The sequence below is a fragment of the Dipodomys spectabilis genome, unplaced genomic scaffold (genome assembly GCF_019054845.1).
Source record: "Dipodomys spectabilis isolate Male_0828 unplaced genomic scaffold, ASM1905484v1 ptg000526l, whole genome shotgun sequence".
Classification (NCBI taxonomy): Eukaryota; Metazoa; Chordata; class Mammalia; order Rodentia; family Heteromyidae; genus Dipodomys; species Dipodomys spectabilis.
Genome location: NW_024871203.1, coordinates 3,665,237 through 3,687,123, shown reverse-complemented (window position 1 = coordinate 3,687,123; position 21,887 = coordinate 3,665,237). Strand labels below are relative to the sequence as shown.

General features: G+C 40.7%; 1 protein-coding gene across 1 annotated transcript in view; it reads right to left on the bottom strand.

Moving 5' to 3' along the window:
• Nucleotides 1-2,425: 2,425 nt before the first annotated feature.
• Nucleotides 2,426-21,887, bottom strand: part of Smpx (small muscle protein X-linked) — a 57,639-nt gene continuing 38,177 nt past the window's right edge. Inside the window, exon 5 of the mRNA XM_042670177.1 lies at nucleotides 2,426-2,812. The gene's annotated coding sequence lies outside the window, so the exon portion shown is untranslated. The remainder of the gene's footprint in view (nucleotides 2,813-21,887) is intronic.

The window sequence follows — 21,887 nt, the reverse complement described above, 5'->3', positions numbered from 1 at the left end:
CTACCCAGTAAGTAATCTTGGAAACAAAGCTAATTACCTTCCAATTTGTGCTCTCAAAATGCAAAGATCATGCAAAACGAGTGGCTGAGATGGCTCATTTCTGATGGCTTCTGCTCTAAAGAGAGAAGCTTTCCAAGTGCCCCACACAATCCTAGACCCAGCAGGGCCTTTTCCTTTCACTATCTTAAGCAGAGCATCCGAAGAACCCATGGGGTGAGGTAAGGCCCATGGGGAGTTGGTTTAGGCCAGATGAATTTGCTGTGTTTCTCCCAGTACTTGCCATACATCCTGGTACATAGTAAAAATCCAGGGATTTTGAACAGAGTAAATATTGTACTTACATACCTTAAAGTATAGTGGTAATGGTCCCCTAACAGCACAAACACAAAATCTTGGTTACCTTTCACTTTACTTGTTCAAAACAGTATTGTTTCTAGATTATTTTTCTCTCCCAATGAACGTCCAACTACTTAAACCTTATTTCTCCTCAGTGGAGAAGTTGCATGGTTGACTAGTTGTTTACAACCCCATATGACAAATAAACCTGCTTCAACATGATATATATGTTTGTTTTATTGCTGCTTTTGAGACTGGTGTTTCACTTTGTTGTTCCCTACGCTGGTTTCAAATCCTTGATTCTAATGATCCTCCTACCTCAGCCTCCTGATTAGATGGGACTACAGGTGCAAGGCACCATACCAGGCTAATTTATGGGGTTATTAGGGCTGTTCAGTTATGTTCAGAGGCCTTATGTACACTGGGCAAGCACTCTACCACTGAGCTATATCTTCAGCCCACAATGAGTGAATTTTTAAAAGAGGTACTTAGTGTGAAATGTGTGAATTTGGGGGATTATAACTTCATCAAAATTTAAGACACTACTTATATTACAGTGTATGTACTGTCCAGTGAATGATAGGAATGTGGAACTTCTTAAATCTTATACATAGTGAATTTGAGCTTTAATAAAATAAAATTTATATTACATTTAAAGCTTTCAAACATCCATTGAATTTGTATCCTGACTTTGGTCTGTATTACGCTGCAAGTGTGTCTTGGGAGACTTATTAAAATATGAAGAAAAATTTTGTAACATTAAACCAGATCTTAATTTTGAAACTGAACACTGATAATTTAAACAAAGTGAACACTGAGGTAGATATTTTTTTTTGTCAGCCACGGGGTATGAACTCAGGGCCTGCGTGCTGTCCCTGAGCTCTTTTGCCAAAGATAGTACTCTACCACTTTAAGCCACAGCACCACTTCCAGTTTTCTGGTGGTTAATTGGAGCTAAGAGTCTCATGGACTTCCCTACCCAGGCTGGCTTTGCATCATGATCGTCAGCTCTCAGCCTCCTGAGTAGGTAGGATTACAGGTGTGAGCCACCAATGCCCAGCTGAGGTAGATCTTATAACACTATACAAGCACACAAGTTAGGCAGGAATCAGACAGCTAGAGAAAACCTAGTGCCAAGTTATTTAGAGACCCTCATCTGCTGGCAGAGTATATGTTAGTATGGTTTGCCCTGATTGATGGTTTCCTTCCCATAAGTATATATTAGACATAGATGACCAGGATCAACCATAGCCTGGAACCTACAACCAGATGGGCCTCCCTTTAGGAAGCCATTGATTCATTAGGCATCAACCAAGTCTGTGTTCAGTCACAGGTGAGGGCAACTTCTTCATTCTAGAAATCAATCTATAAAATAGAAAATTGAGAGCATTATCTACACTTGAGATATTCAAAAAATACATTGGATTTGTTTTTTATAATGGCTGGCTTTAAAGCAAAAAAAAAAGTCATTTAGCCCCAGAGACAATATAGAGATCTCTTCGTACCAGACAGGGAACATGCTTGCTTTTCAAACAAAGTGGTCTTTGATAATCTGGTCCCTCATGCCTTCATATTTTGCAGTTACTTGCATGATTTTTCTTGGTTCATGATAGCATTGGACATTGATTGAATTTACCTAGAGACTCTCCATCTTAACAGGAGACATATTTCATTTTCCACTGCCCAGCTAACATATGATCAGCCTGTCTATTTTGTTCTAATCTCTCAGCATTCCTTTATTGTGTCTTATAAAGAACTCTATTCCATCTGGGTAAAGGGAATTTCTGAGCCTTCTGTGAAAGTAAAGTGCACTAACCATAAAAGTCATCCTTGGAGAAGGAATACCAGCAATACTCAACTCCAAGGCAATATTTAGGTTCATATACAATGATCAGTCAGCCATAGTGTTTGCCATGGTACCCAGTAATTCAGAATGAAAAGCTCTCTCTTAGGACAATACAGAATTTACCTCTAACATCTTATTTCTCTCTATTTTTGAGAATATGTAACTCTCTGAAGATGTGAAAATCAATTTAGTCTAGATTCATATTTTACATTTCCTGAAATATTTATTTGAGCTCATAAAAAGTTTATTGACACGATTTGAAAGGTGAAGAATTAAAATATATTCCAAATATTGACCAAAAAACTATGGGAAGTAGCTTAGATAACTTTTTAGGAAAATCCCTGTTTTGCACATTTATCATATCCTCCTCTAAAAAGAACATCAGATCCCCCCCTCAAAGCCACACCCTCCAGATGGTGAACTTATGGACTTGTTTTCTCTACGAGGTGCCAAATATAAAGATAAATGGATAAATGCAGCCAACTAGAAGGAAGAGATACAAACGTACAAACAGTTCATTTCCACTAGAGTCTCAGGTAATTCAGGGAGCTTCATACAAATATATAAAAATTTTAGTGAGCTGTATTCATTTGAGTCCATTCTCTTCTGCCTTAATTCTTCACATCAAGCCTGCAAAAGAAAAAGCAAAGAAACCATCAATTTTTCTCCTGAGTTTTATTAAGGTATGACTAACAGAAATTGTATATATTTATCATGTACAATGTGATGTTTTGATGTATGCATGCCTCATGAGATGATTCAATCAAGCAAATTAGCATATCTATCAACTCACTCTTTTTGTAGTTAGAACATTTAAGATGTTCTCTCTCAGCAATTTTCTGGTATACAATACATTATCATTAACTATAGGTACCATGCTTTACAGTAGAGCCCCTGAATGTATTCCTCATATCTAACTGAAATTCTGCTCCCTCTGACCATTATTTCCCCATTCCTATAAGCCCCTAGCAACCACCATTTACTCTCTGCTTGTGTAAGTTCGACACTGTTGTATTTCACAAACAAGTGAGATCATACTGCATTAATCTTTCTGAACTAATCCAGTGTCCCTACATTAGTCTTTCTGCATTAATCCAGAGTCCTCTAAGTTCATCACTAGCTTAGTTTTTTTATAGTACTTAAGTTTAAACTCAAGACCTTGTGATTGATTGCTAGGTAGGTGCTATAGCATTTGATCCAGGCCACCAGCCCATAGTTTTCCTGAGATATTTTAGGGACAACTTATATACCTTCATATGATTTATACAGGGTAAATGGCATATGATACCCCATTTTTATTTGCAGTTACTTAATTTCATGAATATAAAGTGAACTATGATCATCAACTTTGGGTCTAGTGGTTTAAGTAATTAAAAACTGAATCAGGAAGGGCTATACAATGAAGGAGTAAATATAATGTTAAACCATCTCTGAGACAAATTTTCATCCAGGCCTCCAATCAACTCTTCTCTATATCCATTGCCACTGCCATGTAACTGTAGTTTCCTTCTAGTGATTGGATGGGCTATAATTGCCAGACCTTGGCGATATAACTTGTTTCAGCTAACAGAATGAGGCTGAAGTGTAGTATGCCTGTCCTGAGACCATACCTTGAGAAGTATTACCTGCTTTTGCTGGCCTGCTTATATCTCTGTCATTGCTATAACAAGGACATGCCTAGTCTAGTCCTCTGATCCCAGAAGAAACTTGAGAAACATGGAGCAGAACATCTCAGCAAATTGCCTCAACCAGGGCCACTCTAGTGCATAACTTCCAGTTGAGCTGAAGACTTGTAAGTGAGCCTAGCCAAGATAATCTAAGCACAAAAAAATCCATAGCCTGTAACACACACACACACACACACACACACACACACACACACACACACACACACACATGTTCGTATGAAGTATTTGAGGGTAGTTTGTTATGCAGCAATAGCTGACACAGTGCCATTTGTTTTCACAACTCTTGTAACTGGCGGATTTTTTTAAAAAAAACATTATTGACACATTTAGTGTTCTTCTTTGTGTGTTTTTCCTTGGCTGAAGCTTTTCTTTTTTTTTTTTTTTTTTTAAATTTTATTTTATTTTATTTGAGAACATACTGTACAGAGGGGTTACAATTACATGGGCAGGATAATGCATACATTTCTTACCAAGCATTGCAGCCTCCTCCTTTGTTTACCCTTCACCTCCCTTCCCAGCCTCCCCCCTCCCTCCCACCCAATCATACCCCCCCTCCCCCCCCCACCGACATTGTAAAGCTGGTTTTGACATGACATTTTGTACTTCTCATTGTTGCAACAGGTCCACCTGAATCCTTAAACGACTTGTTTGTCCCCATCTCCTCCACATGTTATACTGACATCAAATATAGTGAAAGCGGGGGTTACACTGTGGGGGAGGGACATACAAAGCAACAAAGAAATAATCTTATAAATGCGTTAGAAACACATGCATGAAAGAAACAAAAACATTAAAATACATATTTGAGGTTTCGTTTTCCTAACATCACATTATCTGACTTTTTCCGCTTGACTCATACCTATACTAGATATTGCAAATAAGGGAAACCATGGGACCTATGTTTCTTTGGGCCTGGCTTACTTCACTTAATATAATTTTTTCCAAGCCTTTCCATTTCCTAACAAATGGGGCAATGTCATTCTTTCTGATGGAGGCATAGAATTCCATTGTGTATATATACCACATCTTCTTGATCCATTCATCTACTGAGGGGCATCTGGGTTGGTTCCATGTCTTAGCTATGGTAAATAATGCTGCAATAAACATAGTTGTGCTGGTTGGCTGAAGCTTTTCTAAGAAGCAGTTCACTTATAATTTTTCATTACCAATGGTGGGGGAGGGGAGCATACAGACAAGCATCCTCCTCCTGCTGGGGCAGAAACTATGGATAAGTACTCTCCACAACCCTTGGTTTTCTTTACTTCAAAGGCTAGTGAATCAAATATTCTTTCTCGGTCTGTCTTACAGTTAGTATGAGCCACGGGGCCAGGTCTGGCCTGTGAGCCCTGAGGAGAAGCCTACAGCAAAGACGTTTTAGAAAGCTTTGCTTTCCTGAATATATCTGTAGAGATTTCTGGAAAGATCACAAAACCCTATGTATCATTGAACATTTATAGCATTGCTGCGATGCCAGCAGTTTTGTGAGATGAAATCCACAGAGGTTGCAAAAGCGACTTATACGAAGTCTCACAGCTGGTAAATGGAAAAGTGGGGATTTGTAACCCAAGTTCCTGACTCAGATTCCTTCCAGTCTACTAACAAGGACAGTTTGTGTGGTTCTTGAACCAAAAGGAAACATAGGAAAGTAGTAAAGGTTACAAAATAACATGTTATCACTAATAGTCAACATACCCTCGTGTATTACTCTACCATTTCATTTTCATTTGTTTCTTGTAGTAAGGACATATGAGATCTACTCACTTAACACATTTTGAAGGATACTATACATTCTTTTTTATTTTTTATTTTTTGTGAACATACTATACAGAGGGGTTACAATTACATGGGCAAGATAATGAGTACATTTCTTATCAAGCATTGCAGCCTCCTCCTTTGTTTCCCCTTCACATCCCTTCCCAGCCTTCCCCCCCCCCCCCCGGGATACTATACGTTCTTGTTGATCTTAGGTATTTCACTTTACATGATGTTCTCTAACTTGTCACATGGTACAGAACGTCCATCTTTTCCAAGGCTGCACAGTATTGTGTTGTCCATTTATATCACATTTTCTTTATTCAACTGTTGATAGATATTAAACGGTTTCTACCTAGTTTTAAGAAATTATACAATTTTGGTCCACACCAATTCCCAAAAAGAAATACGATACCACCTCATCCCCAGCCCAGGGCTTCTAGGTAAGATGAATATCATTGGCTAGTAATGTCAGCCTTGCCCTGCTTGGCAATGCCAGTCCCATCTCTAACCATTCTCTCTTGTAGATCCTCTCTCTGAGTTCATTGGACTAGATATTTAACTGCTTTTGTAACATGACAAGAATATCATGCCCCACCGCTTTTTGCTTATAAGTTTTGACTGAAATCTCACCCATCCATGACTCTTCATATAATGCACTGAACCATTATGACTTGATGTGTGCATCATCTGTCTTCTCTCATGTTTCTTCTCATGTTTCCTGCTGTATCTCTCCACCAGTAGGTTATAACCTTATGTAGGATATGAACATGGCCCATTCATTTTTACATCCCATCGCCTATCACAGTACCTGACACGTAGCAAGGAACTAGAGACTGATGAGTTAAACCACTGGAGATAGGTGAACTGGAGTTGAAAAGACAGCCAAACTCACATTGTTTAATATGAAGCAGTAGGAATGAGTAAGGGATGATAGCGATAGCTGCAGGAAATCAAGAGCGCTGATTTGGTTTGCTATGTCCTCTCTGGGCTGTCACTTGTATCCTAGGTCCTTGCTGCAGCCCCATAATGGCCAGGTTATGCTCTATTCATCTTATTTCTGTGATCATTGTGCTTGGTGACAAATATGGCCAGTCTCTCTGGCTCAGTATGAGGTCCGTGACAAGTTGCCCTTGAAGCTGAGACATTCCTTGGGCTTCTCTGAGTGGCATAAAAGGGGTGATGATCCATAGCAAATTGTCACTGAAGCATATTCTGTGAAGTGTGATTTCTGTCTGAGAAACATTCAGACTAGGAAGCACCATCTGCAACCCAGAAATGGGCACTATTTATATGATAGGCTTGATATGGACTTTGATCAGCATACATCTGTCCAACATAGGTGAAATTGTGGCTCCATTAGGAAATACCATGTAGGCAATTATGACCTTAGAGGAACTGTGCCCTTCCCCTTCACCAGACGTACTAACAGCTAAAGAAGCCTGGAGAACTCTGGCCAAAAGGAGGATGGAGTAATGGCATTAGTGTGTAATAGAGGGAGGAAAAATGATAGTGATTGCACCTGCTTTTTTGTTTTGTTTTTTGCGGGGGTTTCTCTTGTTGCTGTTAGTGTTCTTTTGGGTTTTTTTTCTCTTCCAGTACTAGGGATTGCATTTAGGACCTGAGCGCTATATTGTAGTTTTTTCATTCAAGGCTGGCAGTCTACTATTTGAGCCACAACTTTACTTCCAGCTTTTTGGTGGTTAATTGGAGATAAGATTCTTATGAACTTTTCCTGCACATATTGGCTTCAAACTCCAATCCTCAGATCTCAGCCTCCTGTGTAGCTAGGATTACAGGCATGAGCCACTGGCTTCTAGCTTAGTTTTGTGCCAGGCATAACCCCATGCACTCTATACAGTTAGTGCAATCTATAAACTAAGCCTGGTTCTTTCTTCTTTGTAGGAGTTGGGCAGGAGGCAGAACCAAGGAATGGAAGAAGCATGGCAGCTGTCCTGTAGATCACCCTGTCTCCCCAGTTCCTTCTCTCCCTTCTAGGTTCCAGTAGCCTGAAAAGCCTGGACATGGAACTTTGCTCATGGATATGATCAGATCCGATCCTTTGTGGAGTGCAAAGCCCCAGAGATTCAGAGTCTCTATCTTTCATCTCATAGGATTCACTGTGTGCTGCAAATGCCTAAATGATACCATAATTTTTAAAAAATCATGCATCCAGAGTCTTGGGCTCCCTGCTCTGTGTCAGAGATCGAATTTAGAAATAGGAATCAATGGGAAGAAATCCAGAGCTAAAATTGCCCGTGTTGTAAAGCACACTTGTTTGTCAGGGTGTTGGAATGCAAGTGTGTTGGGCAGTCTCCAGGGCCACACTGCATTACAACCTAGAGAACAACTGTCAGCTATTCTCCTGTGTCCTATACTCCTGTGGGGGGCATTTGTAAGAATAACGTAGAAGGTGAGACCCTTGACTGAAAAGTCACTTGCCCGCTACCCTACATATTTTTGTACTGAAACTTTTAAGGCCAACCTCTAGTTTACCTTTAGACAACACACACTTTGGCTGGTGCAGGGATGAGAACACCAAATATCTCCCTTGTGTCACCCTAAGTCCAGGCTGAAGAGCATGTGATGTTTACGCCTTGCCACAACCCATTTATAGCTGTGTTACTCATAGTCACCATGGCCCCACATACATCATGTGGGAAATAAAGGCCACTCAACACTTTTCTGCATTTGGTCCTTTAACCAGACGCTCAGGAGTTGGTACAACAATGATTTCCTCCTGTGTGGTGCTAAATCATAGCACCATAAACACAGTGACGCTCAAAATGAACAGAAAGAAAGGCAGCATATTGTGCTATAGTTTCATTTGCAAGCCAACCACATACTCAGAGCAAGCTGGTTCAGATTTGGAAGCATAAGTGATAAAAGTGTAGTATTTTTGGCTGCCTCTGGAGTTATAAGGCACATCCATACACATTGTCCCATGTAATCATGACCACACCGTGAGGACATTGTACAAGCTACCATTAAGGCATATAAAGAAAATCACATGCCTGTGGTCAGAAAGATAGGACATGCACAGTTTAGTTGTACTTGGGCAACACCAAACCCAGAATATCTTTTATCCCAAACAGCCACTCACAAAGTCAATATAACAAAAAGTAAAGAACTTAGACCAGTTTTTCTCCTAAAGTATGAAACCCCTGCTAAAATTGACTTGGCTAGATCATGAAGCCTTTTGGTGGCTAAAATAAATATTGGAATGTTTCTACTAATAACTATTAAGAAGCAGGGCAGACACAGGAGACGTAAAAACCAAGATGTTTATTTTGGCAAATTTCACACCTGAAATAGAGTAGTGAATTAGCAGTATATGCAGGACATGGAAAATCTGAGGGATGCTCAGGGAAAGGACAATTGCATATTTAGGTCAGATGCCATTCAAAGAAATTGAGACAATAGTAAGTGGGTAGACACACATCTGTACTCCCAACATTTGGGAGGCTAAGGCAGGAGGATTGTAAGTTTGAGTCCAGCCTGGGCTACTAGCAATACTCTATCTCAGAAATTAATAAAATAATTTAAAAGAAGCCTTTTTAATGTATCCTATTGAGAATTTCTTGCATTGGATAGTAAGTCAGAATTCAAGGCTGTAGGCTTAGGTACAAACTGTGATTGGCTGGAGGTGAATGATTTTTTAAAGGTGATATCACTAGATGCTGGTGGCTCACACTTGTAATCCCTGCTACTCAGGAGGCTGAGATCTGAGCATAATAATTCGAAGCCAGCCCAAGTAGGGAGAGTCTTTTCTCCACTAACCTAGTCATAAAAAGTTAGAAGTGGTGCTGTGGCTCAAGTGGTAGAACACTAACCTTGAGCAAAAGAAGCTCAAGGATAGAGTCCAGGCCCTGAGTTCAAGCCCACAACTGGCACCAAAAAAGGAAGGTGATATTGATCAAGATGCATTGTACTTATAAACTGACATGTGAAACAGTAACCCTTTTGTATAGCTACTTAAAGATTATCAAACAATTTTAAAATTTGATTGGCTTAGTTATATCTTGGTGGGGAAGGGCATCATCCATGAGAAATTTCAGAACATCAGAACATCATGGCCCTCCTTATCTTCAAAGGGACCACTAACTTTATTGGGGCAATACTGACTCAAGATTTTCCTACAAAAGCAGAGCTCGGTAATGTCTAAAGGTAGCAACGTGTTACATTGAAGAGACTGATGTCTCAACCAAAAGTGTCTTGAGCTCCCCCCAAATGGGAAAAATCTTTATATATCTTTATGATATATAAGTGAACAGCTTGAGGACTTTTTTTCTAACAATTTGTGTGTTTGGGTTTTATGAAGTGCTGGTAATGGAACTCAGAGCTTCACACATGCTAATTACTGTGAATATATGCTACCAACTGACCTTACTCCCAGTCCCTTTATGACTTGGGTTTACTATTTACATATAGTTTCCAGCTTACAATGGTTCAATTTAATGTTTTTCAACTTTATGATATACAATCAGAATCATTTGTCAAAAGCAACCATCAAGCCTCTAAAATTTTAAGAAATTTAAGTGTTCAATAACAAGAGTTCAATTAGTCAAACTGCCACAGCCACATTAGCAATTATTATAGACACTGTGATATAATGAATGATAAATGAGATAAATAATACAAACAGGAGTAATTGTGGGTTCATTTATTAAGATGCTAGTGTTTTGCTTTCCAATTTACATGAACTCTTTATATAATTATACATTTCATGCAAAGCACTTTTGTTCATAGGCCTTGCTATTTAATGCTTATATTTTTAAGGAAAACCTTCTTTGTTAGAATTTGAAGAGCTGATTTTGATAGCTGCTGTTAAAGAGGTATTAAGAAAGCTTAAGTCAATATATTCAATTTTCCCCTCCCCAAACCAGTAATTTTTAAGCTAGTTGTTGCCAAATGCTACCACTTGAAGACATTACCGAAGGACTTTACCTATAAAATAAGAAGGTTCTGCTGGGCATGGTGGTACATGCCTTTCATCACTGGTACTAGGGAGACAGAAGTAGGAGAATTCAGATCCAAAGCCAGACAGGCAAAGGCTTAAGAGCCTATCTGAAAAAAACAAACAAACAACTAAAACCAAAATGACTGGGGGGAGGGTGGCTCAAGTGTTAGAGCTCTAACCTAGCAAGGCCCTGAGTTCAATTCCCAGTACCAAAAAGAAGAAGAAAAAACATCCATTGAATATTTGAAATCTCATTTACCTCAGAATAGTAGTGTTTTTTTATTTTTTTTTATTTTTTTGCCAGTCATGGGGCCTGAACTCTGGGTCTGAGTGCTGTCCCTCAGCTCTTCAGCTCAAGGCTAGCGCTCTACCACTGGAGCCACAGCGCCACTTCCGGCTTTTTCTGTTTATGTGGTGCTGAGGAATAGAACCCAGGGCTTCATGCTTGCAAGGCATGCACTCTACCGCTGAGCCACCTTCCCAGCCCGAGTAGTGTTTTTTTTTAAAAAAAAAAAAAACTTGGAATAGTAGTTCAGAGTCAGCTGTGCATCAGAATCATCTAGAGATTTTTCTTTTATAATCCTAAAGCCCAAACTGCCCCCAGACCAATTACCTCAAAGTCTCTTGGACTACAACCAGTATTTCTAGTTTCCCAGATACACTTATGTGCAACCACAATTGAAAAGCTGAAGAAAATGAGGGAAAGGGTAACCCTGTTCGAAAATAAATGTACTGATTACCTTACTTATGTAACCGTAACCCCTTCTGTACATCATCTCTACAATGAAATATTTTTTGTTTAAAAAGACAACCACAGATTTAGAAGTACTTTGCAGATTTCAGCATCCTAGTGATCTTACTAAATTGCAGATTTCAACTCAGGAAGTCTGGGCTGGGGCCTGAGACTGTGTGCCCAGTAATTTCCCATGAAGGAGGGGGAGGCTGTTGAATCATGGACCACACTTGGAGAATGAAGGATTGTCCTACCCCATAGACATTTGGTTAGGTGGGAAGTATTTTTATTAAGACCAGAAGGAAAGAATACCACTTACATTCATCCAGGATACTGTCCAGCCCTCATGACAGAGTTCTCCAGCACAAATGGTCAAAGTGCTGAGGTAGAGAAATCCTGATCTGAAGACAACTTTCTAGTGAATGAAATATTCCCAAGCCTGAGCCAAGTCAGAGCTTTGTGCTCTGGTATAGTAAGTGGTTCCTTCTATGAAGCACTGCTGATAAAACATGAGTGATTTTCTGATCAACTTTTAATAAGATTAAGAGCCTCTTCTGGGAGATTGAATTTACCCACCTCACTAAATTTGCCTTGTAACAGAGTTTAATGATCACTTGTACCTCGGCTCACTTTGTTATATATCCACATTTTTTTCTATTTCAACCTTAGGAACTGCATTTTTGAAGCTTCTTTATAAATGACTGTGAATTAAAGCTTCAACATGGTTTACAATCAATGTATGAGAAAAACTGCTTTAAGATCTTTTGCCTTATGAGCCTCTGAGCTGATTTTACAATCCCCCTTTGAGATCAGCCCAGCCTTTACTTCCCAGCTCTACTGCTTTCTACCTATATCATCTTGGACAAATGATCTGAGAACCAATGTTTTCCTGATTGATAATGAAATACTAGTGTTGCCAGATGCCAGTGGCCCATGCCTGTAACCCTAGCTACTCAGGAAGCTGAAATCTTAGAATCACAGTTTGAAGCCAGCCCAGGCAGCAAAGTTCGTGAGACTCTCCTCTTCAAGAAACTACTCAGAAAAGGCTAGAAGTGGCACTGTGGCTCAAGCAGCACAATGCTAGCCTCGGGGAAAAGAAGCTCAGGGACAGCACCCAAGCCCTGAGTTCAAGACCCACGACTGGCAAAAAAGAGAGAAAATATTAGTGTCATGTCCGAATGATGGTTATGAGGATAAACACATTAAAACATTTAACACAGTACCTACCATATAGTCAGCATGTTCTATTGCTATTACTCTGAGACAAAGGCCCACACGACACTGATAAACCAACACAGCCCTTCCTCCTCTGTCTTGCTAGCAAGATTTCCAGTATTCATCATCTTAGCTTCAAGCTCTTTGTGCTGCTGATAGGTGGAGAGGAGAATTACAGGAAGCAAATAGAGTCTGAGCTATAGGGGAAAGAGAAGGGCAAAGGCTTGGGCACTCAAGGGACTGTGACACTGTTGAAAAAGAAATGTACTTGGGCTAGGAAGTTGGCTCAGTGGTAGTGCGCTTGCCTTGCATGCCTGAGGCCCTGGGTTCGATTCCTAAGCACCACATAAGCAAAAAGAAAAAAAGCCAGAAGTGGTGCTGTGGCTCAAGTGGTAGAGCACCAGCCTTGAGCTGAAGAGCTGAGGGATAGCACCCAGGCCCAGAGTTCAGGCCCCACGACTGGACCCAAAAAAAAAAAAAAGAAAGAAAGAAGAAATGTACTTATTACCTGACTTATGTAAGTGTAACCCCCCTGTATATCATTTTACAATAAAAATAAAGAAAAAAGAGAGAGAGAAAGCAAGCAAGGAAGGAAGGGAAGGAAGGGAGGAAGAGAAGGAAAGAAAGAAGATGGAGAGGAGGAAGGAGGAAAGAAGGAAGAAAGGTAGCAAGGAAGGAAGAAAGGAAGGAAATCGAGGTGATTAGTCTGTAGATGTCTGGGATAGATGAACTTTGAGATGATAAAGAGAGGAATCTTAGATAATTTTACTGTGTGTTTTGCCATGTACTATAAGTCTTTCTTAGATGAAAATTTGTATCCTTTGTGATGATATTTTTTGAAATTGACTTCTTTTGGGATGTGGCTCTGTTTTTAAATGTTCCTCAAAGCCCTAACGGTGGAAACCAGAATTCCTGACTATTTGGGAATCCATATGTCAGGAAATGTATTAGGCTCTATGCATGCATAGGGGATACATCAGACACAGCACTTAATAACTAGAAGGAAAGGCACACAACAGCAAAGCAGCTAGCCCACTGCATTGTGATGCATGCTTCTATATTGGGACAAACACAGGGAGTATGCAAAGCCTTTTTGTAAATAGTATTTATGCTGAGACAAGATTGAAGGGAAAGGGTTCTCCAGCTAATGGCCAAGGAACAGAAAATTAAAAGATTGGAAAGGAATATTCCAAGGCCTAGAGTTGTTAGGACACTTCTACAAATTGGGATAAATCTACTAGGATTGGAGTAAGAATTGTCCTCAGTAGACAGAAATGCAAGATGAGAAAAGCCTAGTGAGTCTGAGCCAGGGTTTACAGGCTGAAATGTTTGTGGAGAATCGTTGAAAGGATGGGCAACAAGACAGTAACGCTTTTCACTTTTGTGGGTTTGGGGAGAGGGGCTTTTTAAAAAAAGATTTCTGGGCTGGGAAGGTGGCTCAGTGGTAGAGTGCTTGCCTTGCATGCATGAGGCCCTGGGTTCGATTCCTCAGCACCACATAAGCAGAAAAAGCTGGAAGTGGCGCTGTGGCTCAAGTGGTAGAGCGCTAGCCTTGAGCTGAAGAGCTGAGGGACAGCACCCAGGCCCAGAGTTCAGGCCCCACGACCAGGCCCCCCCCCCCAAAAATCAGATTTCTGGGTTCTGGCAAATAAAAACAAGTTTGGAATGATTTGAGGATCAAAGTACAGAGGTTGCTTTTGTAGCTGTAGCCACACAACCTCGCAAGAACAGTGAATGGATGGAGTTTGTGAAAGTTCTCTTAAAACCAAGAGAGAAACCAAGCTTATGGGAAAGCCAGCGCTTGTTCAAAGGCTATGGCTTACGAATTGAGAAACAAGGCCCTTCTCCACTGGCAAAAGCAGGAGAGGTTCTCCCTGAAGCATTTCACATCTCAGACTTCCATGAGAGGCTAAGGAATATTCCCATGGGTCCCAGAAGTATTACTTGGAGCAGTAAAATACAAGGCTATTGACATGTGACCAGACTTGAGCATGAGACTTAAGCAATTCTTGCATTTGGAAGGATTTTGTGAGCAGGGAGGAATTTGACTTTAAATCAAGTAGAAACGGGCAGTTCTTCCCATCCCATGGCTTGATTTATTGAACAGGGGAAATAAGCCTGGCGAGAGACCGATCTATTTCTAATGATTTAACCATTAATAAAGCCCTGCTATAAATGGAATGCAGGGGTAGCTTATCAGAGAGCAAAGGAACTTCCCCATTAGTCAAAATAGGTCAGGTGGCGACAAAGTTGTGTCTCCTGGCTGGTTAAGTTAATCAGAGATGACAGGCCTTGTCGTTTATGAACGGATTGAAAAAGGATAGAGAATAGACAAGAGGTTTCTATGTTTCTTTTCTCAGAAGAATGGCTATTTCAAATAGCATCCTGAAAGGAAAAGAACTGATGATATTTACCAAAAACCTTTGAGTTTTGTGTTTGTGTTTGTGTGTGTGTGTGTGCATGTGTGTGCCTGCACGCGGGCAGGCACACACACATGTGCACTCCAGTAAAAGAAAAAAATCCTATGCTTTTCCTGGGGAACTCCTGAGGCTGGATCATTCTTTTTCCATCTAGAATTAATGAAACTCCAACCCCTGAGGAGGACTTTTTTCCTTCCATTGGTTTGACTGTAATGATATCCTCTGCTTTTTTTTTCTTGTTCTCAGAAATCAAGAGATAGCAGGAAATCTACTGCATATGGGAACAAGCTGAAGGAAGAACACAATTTCCAATGTATTCCTGAAATGCTGGATTTATGGCTCCTTTCTAGATTTTCTTTTTCTTTCTTTTTCTTTTTTTTTGTCAGTCGTGGGGCTTGAACTCTGGGCCTGAAGAGCTGTCCCTCAGCTCTTTAGCTCAATGTGAGCACTCTGCCACTTGAGCCACAGTGCCACTTCTGGTTTTCTGGTGGCTAATTGGAGATAAGGGTGTCCCGGGCTTTCCTGCCCGGGCTGGCTTTAAGCAGTGATCTTCAGATCTCAACCTCCTGAGTAGCGAGGATTACAGGCATGAGCCACTAGCACCAGACTAGATTTGCTCTTTTTGGAGACTTCCCCCTAATGACTTCAAGAAGGGAAGAAAACATTTTCCCCATGCTCAGGCTACCTCTTGCTTGGATATGCTGTACTTTACAAGGCTCTCTCTCTCTTTCTGTTTAGAGAATTAGTGAAAGTGGCTTTGTGTTTGGAAATGATCATTCTAATCTCTCCCAAGATAAATAACACTTGGTTTCTCAAATACAAATAAGAAGGTGTGAGTGATAGGGATCCATAGAAATGAAAGAAAAGTAGGCATGGGTCACCAATGTCCAGCCTTCTTCTGACCCCTTTTAAGCCCAGATGGCTATTGTTTGGATTCCCATGGCAACTAGTAACTCAATATCTCTTGCCCCAAGTCCTATCTTAAATAGGTAGTGGATCAGGGCTGAGTCACCCTATACACACTGTATGGCTTTCCAAGAATGCTTGGCTGGTTTCCATATTTGGAGACTTTCAACAACCTTAATATTCAGCCAGGGAAATACTTTCTAAAGCAAGAAAGATTTCAGTCTGTTTATCAAAGGAAGATATGAGAAACAGTTATATCAGAACCACCCAGTGAGCTGGGGAAACATACAAATCTCTAGGCCTCTCCTTCCCTGGGAGTTAACTAGTCAGAACTGATACCCAGGCGAGTCCAAGTGACTCTAACATGAAGTCAGTTCTGTAAGAGTAGTGCACATAAGTGCTCCACTGTACAAGGGAGAAAAGTAAGGCCAGAGCAGTCGCAGGACTTCCTCCAATATGGCATAACTAGGCAGTATGGAAGCCATGAGTCAATTTAGGCTGTGTGACTTTTAACCATTATCTCTTCTTGCTCTGGGACTAAGATAACTAATATAAAATTAAATGATTCTCCCCCCATATCCAAGTCTGGACATCTTAACTGTTCAAAACTGGTTCCTGTTCTTCAGTCATAATATTTGAGTAAAGCCATAATGCTGCCTATCGTTCAGCCACATAGCTGTGATCTTTTGCTCCTATCTGCTGTTGTACTTGGAAAGTGTTCAAATTTAGAACCTCTTTTGTGATTTACTTCCACTACTTGGATATCCATAAAAGCATGCTTGAATGAAGATGATCAAACCCAGGTTTTTGTCTCAGCATGTCTTTGGATCCTGGCAGAAACATTCTGAAAAGTATTTTCATACAAGATTGAAAAAATTACTTCCCTTCTGTCTTTCCAATCATTATATCCAGAGATCTTTCTGTATTATGTCTTACAACTGCATGTAAGTCTAAAATAATCTCAGGAAGCTTAAAAAGACAGCTCAGTGGTAGGCTACATTTGGCCTGTGGGCCCTGATTTGCCAAGCTTTGGTCTATAACAGTGTGACCACTTAATAAACATTTATAGAAATTAATGTTGTATCCACAAGGTTAAGCAACTGGTAGGTAAGTCAGTGCCATTGAGAGAATTTCTCATCCTTTACAGGAGATTGTCCCTGTGATTTGCAAAACACATTTGACTCACCTGGAGCTATCCTATCTGTCACATGGACAGTCAGCCCAGGATAATGACTAAGACTCAGCCACCCTGAACTGACTGAACTGCCACACTGTCCAGTTATGCCATGTTGGAGAAAGACTGGTCTGTGCCTCTGTTTTCTCATCTATATAATAGAGCTCTTCTATGTATTACTCATTTGACTCTCACAAGGTATGGTGCTCTGGGTAGTGTCTGACCATTGAAAGCATTACAACAAAAATTCACAATTACTTCATCACTGATTCTTAATATATCTGAATTGCAACAAAGAAATCTGGCCAGGTTTTTTCACTCTACATTTGAATACTATCTATAACACTATGGGGTGGGTGGCAGGACAGTCATGGGATCTTTGAATATCCTAAACAAACTAGATTGATGCCTGGATCAAGGTCAGTGGTTCTCAAAGTGAGGTCACCCCACCCCCAGGAGCAATACCCCCAGGAAACTGGACACAAATGCAAACGTTGAGTCTCATCCACAGATCTACATTCAGTAGATTCACTTGGAGATTAAGGCCAGACATCTCAGCTTTGGCAATCCCTCTAGATGATTGTAATGTACATCAAAGTTTGAGGACCACCATTCTAGACTTATCTAAAAGGAGTTTCCTTCACAGCCTCCCACAGGATGCTGTCCTTGGTGCTGCCCTATCCTCACTTCCCTCAATGAGTCAGTTAAACATAGGAAGAAGTTTGCCTCTCAAATTGACAGGTCATGCATCCAAAGCCAGCCTGAAGAAACAATGATACTCTTCAATGCTACAATGTAAACCTTCAACGAACTCCTTAGGTTGGAAGGATACGTGCCTGCCAAAATTCACGGAGTTGTTTTGCTTTTTAGTAGAGATACCTTTATATATACATATATATATATATATATATATATATACATACATACATACATACATACGTATGTATATATACATATGTACATATATATATATATATATATATATATATATATATTACCTAACTCTAGGTTCTTGGTGTTTTAACTCCTACATATTCTGTGAAGTTCTCAGCAATGATGAAGATAGCCAGTGGTCCCAGTATGCACAATGGGAAAAGCTGCAGAATTGTAGCAGGTAATGAAAGTTGATCCAGAGCCAAGAAACAAGCTTTAGCTATCAATCTTCAAATTTCAGAACTTTCCCCCCTTGTGAGAAAGAAGATAACACTGAATCTGGACTTCACTATGAGAAGATAATAGTGGGGCTGGTGACAAGGCTTCGGAATCATCATGATGTCTTTGCTTTGTTACCTAGGCTGGTCTAGAGCATTATCAACTGTTCTGTCTTATCTGGACCTTGAGCTCCTATGCACTGGGAGCCCATGCCAGCCAGGGGATCACATACCAGCTGGGTTGGTAGGGTGGTAGTTGGTAGCTTGTCTTGCTCCTGGCAACAGAATGTATAATTGGGCTATAATTGGATTGGATTGGGTTTGGCTCCGAATGGTGCCCAAGCTCTGTCTCCTGACAGATAAGAAGCAGTGAACTTTGTATGTGATTCCACAGGGAGTCCATGACATCATTTCTTGGCTGTTGGTGATGATGGAGAGCTTTCCAGAAGAGTTGACCTTTAGCATGGTGATATGGGGAGCGAGACAAAGAGCAGTTTTCTCTGGATCCATTTATTCTAAAATTAAGCACGTTTCTGCCTCATTTCCATAATCCTGGAACAAACATGTCTTATGTAGTATGCATGTAATGTCTTCCTCTGTATGTGTATAAAGATTACACTTAAGGATGACTTTTTAAATCAGGCAATAGAACCTTGGTGTATCTCAGTGGCAGAGCACTTTCCTGGGACGTGCAAGACCCTGGGACTGATTCTCAGGACATTAAAAAATATCTAATTAGGCAGCAAGAGAACAATAGACATTGAGAGAATACATTTTCTATTAAGTGCATCTATAAGTAGAGATAGGTAGATTAACCTTGGATATCTCTCCAGGTTGGTGAATGAAGTGCTTCTGGGTATAAGCAGAGTCATTATCAAGTCAGTTTTGACCCTATAGATTGGAACTAATTTCCCCTCCTTGTCACCAGTTGCAGACTGGTCAGTGATCCTACCTTATTGCTTAAAAGGGATTTTACCTATTTTTTTTTACAAATAGACTTAAATAGACTTAAAATCCACTTCCTCTAGAGAATGATGACGACTTGCCCCCAGTCTTTTTTGGGGGGGGAAGGGGTCCGGTCATGGGGCCTGATCTCTGGGCCTGGGCGCTGTCCCTCAGCTCTTCAGCTCAAGGCTAGTGCTCTACCACTTGAGCCACAGCGCCACTTCTGGCTTTTTTTTCTTTTTGCTTATGTGGTGCTGAGAAATCGAACTCAGAGCCTCATACATGCAAGGCAAGCGCTCTACCACTGAGCCACCTTCCCAGCCACTTGCCCCCAGTCTTTCAGCACATGTGAAGTTGAAAGTCACATAAGAACCAACTGCAAATTCAATCCCTGCCCTACCTAGCTCACAGAACTGTCCAGAAGCTTGAGAGAGAATGAACCCAGAAGTAATTGTGAATATTAATGGTATTGCTATCTTTAACCTCTGGCTACAAGATGTGATTTTGTTTTCTTCCACAAAGCTCTTAAGGAACCTCTGTTTCTTTATTGTCTGACTCACAATGCCCTTTAAGCAGCCATTTCACACAGGCTCCAAACTGTCAGGTTAGCTGGCATCTGTATTTATTAACATCAGTCTGCCTGGTTCACTCTCATGTGTCTCTCAATTGTGAGGCATATCAAAAGAAAAAGAGGGAGAAACTGCTCCTGTAGGATTTTAATAATTGGACATTGGATGCGAATGAGCATAGCTCAGACAAGATGTCATAGAGAAGACACCCAGGGCACCTCTGCATGTTCAGCCTGTCATAACTCTTGGGTTTCCCACACACACACACACACACACACACCAGGCCAGATTCCAGTAGTACATAACATATGTATGAAAGATTATTACATGGGTAGGGTGACTCCTTCTGGCCGTCAAGCCCATCTGAAATGCTCAGGAAAATGATGTATGAAACCCATTTGCCTTTTCCTTGTGATTGGGGAAATAGCAGCTCAACTGCCCAAGTGTTTCTTCAACTGATTCTCTTCGGAAACCAGAAATTCTAAGCTATTTCCTGGTTAAAAATTGGGAAAAGAAGAAAATCCCTTGAAGTCTCCAAAGCAAAATGAAAGTGCTCAGGTAAAATGCAAATCATGTTGCTGTCTTGGAATAACAAGGGCTCTGGAAACCAGGGCCACCGCTGTAGGTTTTGAAAACTGGAGCTGCAGTGCCTCCTCCAGGAGAAACAGGACATCTGCAGGTTAGAAATAAGCTCACCATCCTACACAAGCTTTGGCCCTTTAAGGGAGGTGCTGCCAAATGAATACTTGCAAGCACTTCGGTGAGCTCAGAATCAGTAAGGATAATAAATGAGTTTTAATTTTCAGTGCACTTTCTTTCTATTGCCTAGGGAACTATGCTGAGGTACTCCTTACAGAGTATTTCATTTCAAAACCAACCCATTCCTGGTCTTTGAAGAAAGTGGCAAAACATAGAAGAATTGCAGGTACTGCAAAGGAAAAAGAAAAAACCTTCTGGATCATACCTGGTGTATTGTCTGAATCACCTCAGTGTTTGGTACCCCTCTCAAGACTGGTATTTCTGGTTTTGGTCGCTTGTGGGGCTTGAACTCTGGGCCTGGGTACTGTTCCTCAGCTCTTCAGGTCAAGGCTAGCACTCTACCACTTGAGCCACAGCATCACTTTTAGTTTTCTGAGTGGTTTATTAGAGATAAGAGTCTCATGGACTTTTCTGCCTGGGCTGGCTTTGAACCGTGATCTTCAGATCTCAGCCTCCTGAGTAGCTAGGATTACAGGCATGAGCCACAGGCGCCCAGCTAAGGGGACTGGTATTTTTATTGCTATATATTGTTATAGATTTGGTTCAGAGTGGTTAAGAGATCCCAAGTTGCTGAGTTCCCATGATGTCACAGAACTGGAAGTGGAGTGCTGCCAGGTCCCACTGTTCCCAGGATATACTGTGCCCAGTGGTTGCTGTCAGGTAGGCAAATCTTGAGGCAGGAGGCCTATCAATGCCAGCTTACACAGTCCCAGCTGGCTCTGCTGTTATCACCCTACTCCCTCCTACAGACTCAGAATGAGTACGAATGAACAGAGACAATACTCAAAATGAACATTATTGTGCTTCCCTAGAAAACAGGGACATGAAACTGAAAAGTAGAAGACTAGACTTTTAGATAGATACTAATCTTAATTCACTTGCTCCTGGGACTCAGATTACATTGCTAATAGGTAAGTATCCTTATATTAAGTTCTTTCCAGTACTTATATTCAATAATTATTAACCATTGATGTTATTAACTTCATGTTATCATCAGTAGCCACTACTATATGTAGAACTCGCTACATATTATATATCTTAATGCCTTGGCACTATTGGCCTTTGTGGTGGGGTTGAGCTGTGCATTGGATTGGTTACAGCATTCCTGGCCTCGACTTTCCACATGCTAATTGTTCTCAGCCTAAGCCATGACAATCATAAATGTCATCAAACATTACTAAGTGTCCATTTAGAATAAGGATCAGAATATTCCTCCTGTGAAGTAGGTTATTCTCTCTCTCTCTCTCTCTCTTTCTCTCTCTCTCTCTCTCTCTCTCTCTCTCTCTCTTTCTCTCTCTGTCTCTTTCTGTTGACTGTTGATCGTGGGGCTTGAACTCAAGGCCTAGGCACTATCCCTGAGCTCTCCTATCCCTGAGCTCTTCTGCTCAAGGCTAGCACTCTACCACTTTCAGCCATGGTGCCATTTCTGGTTT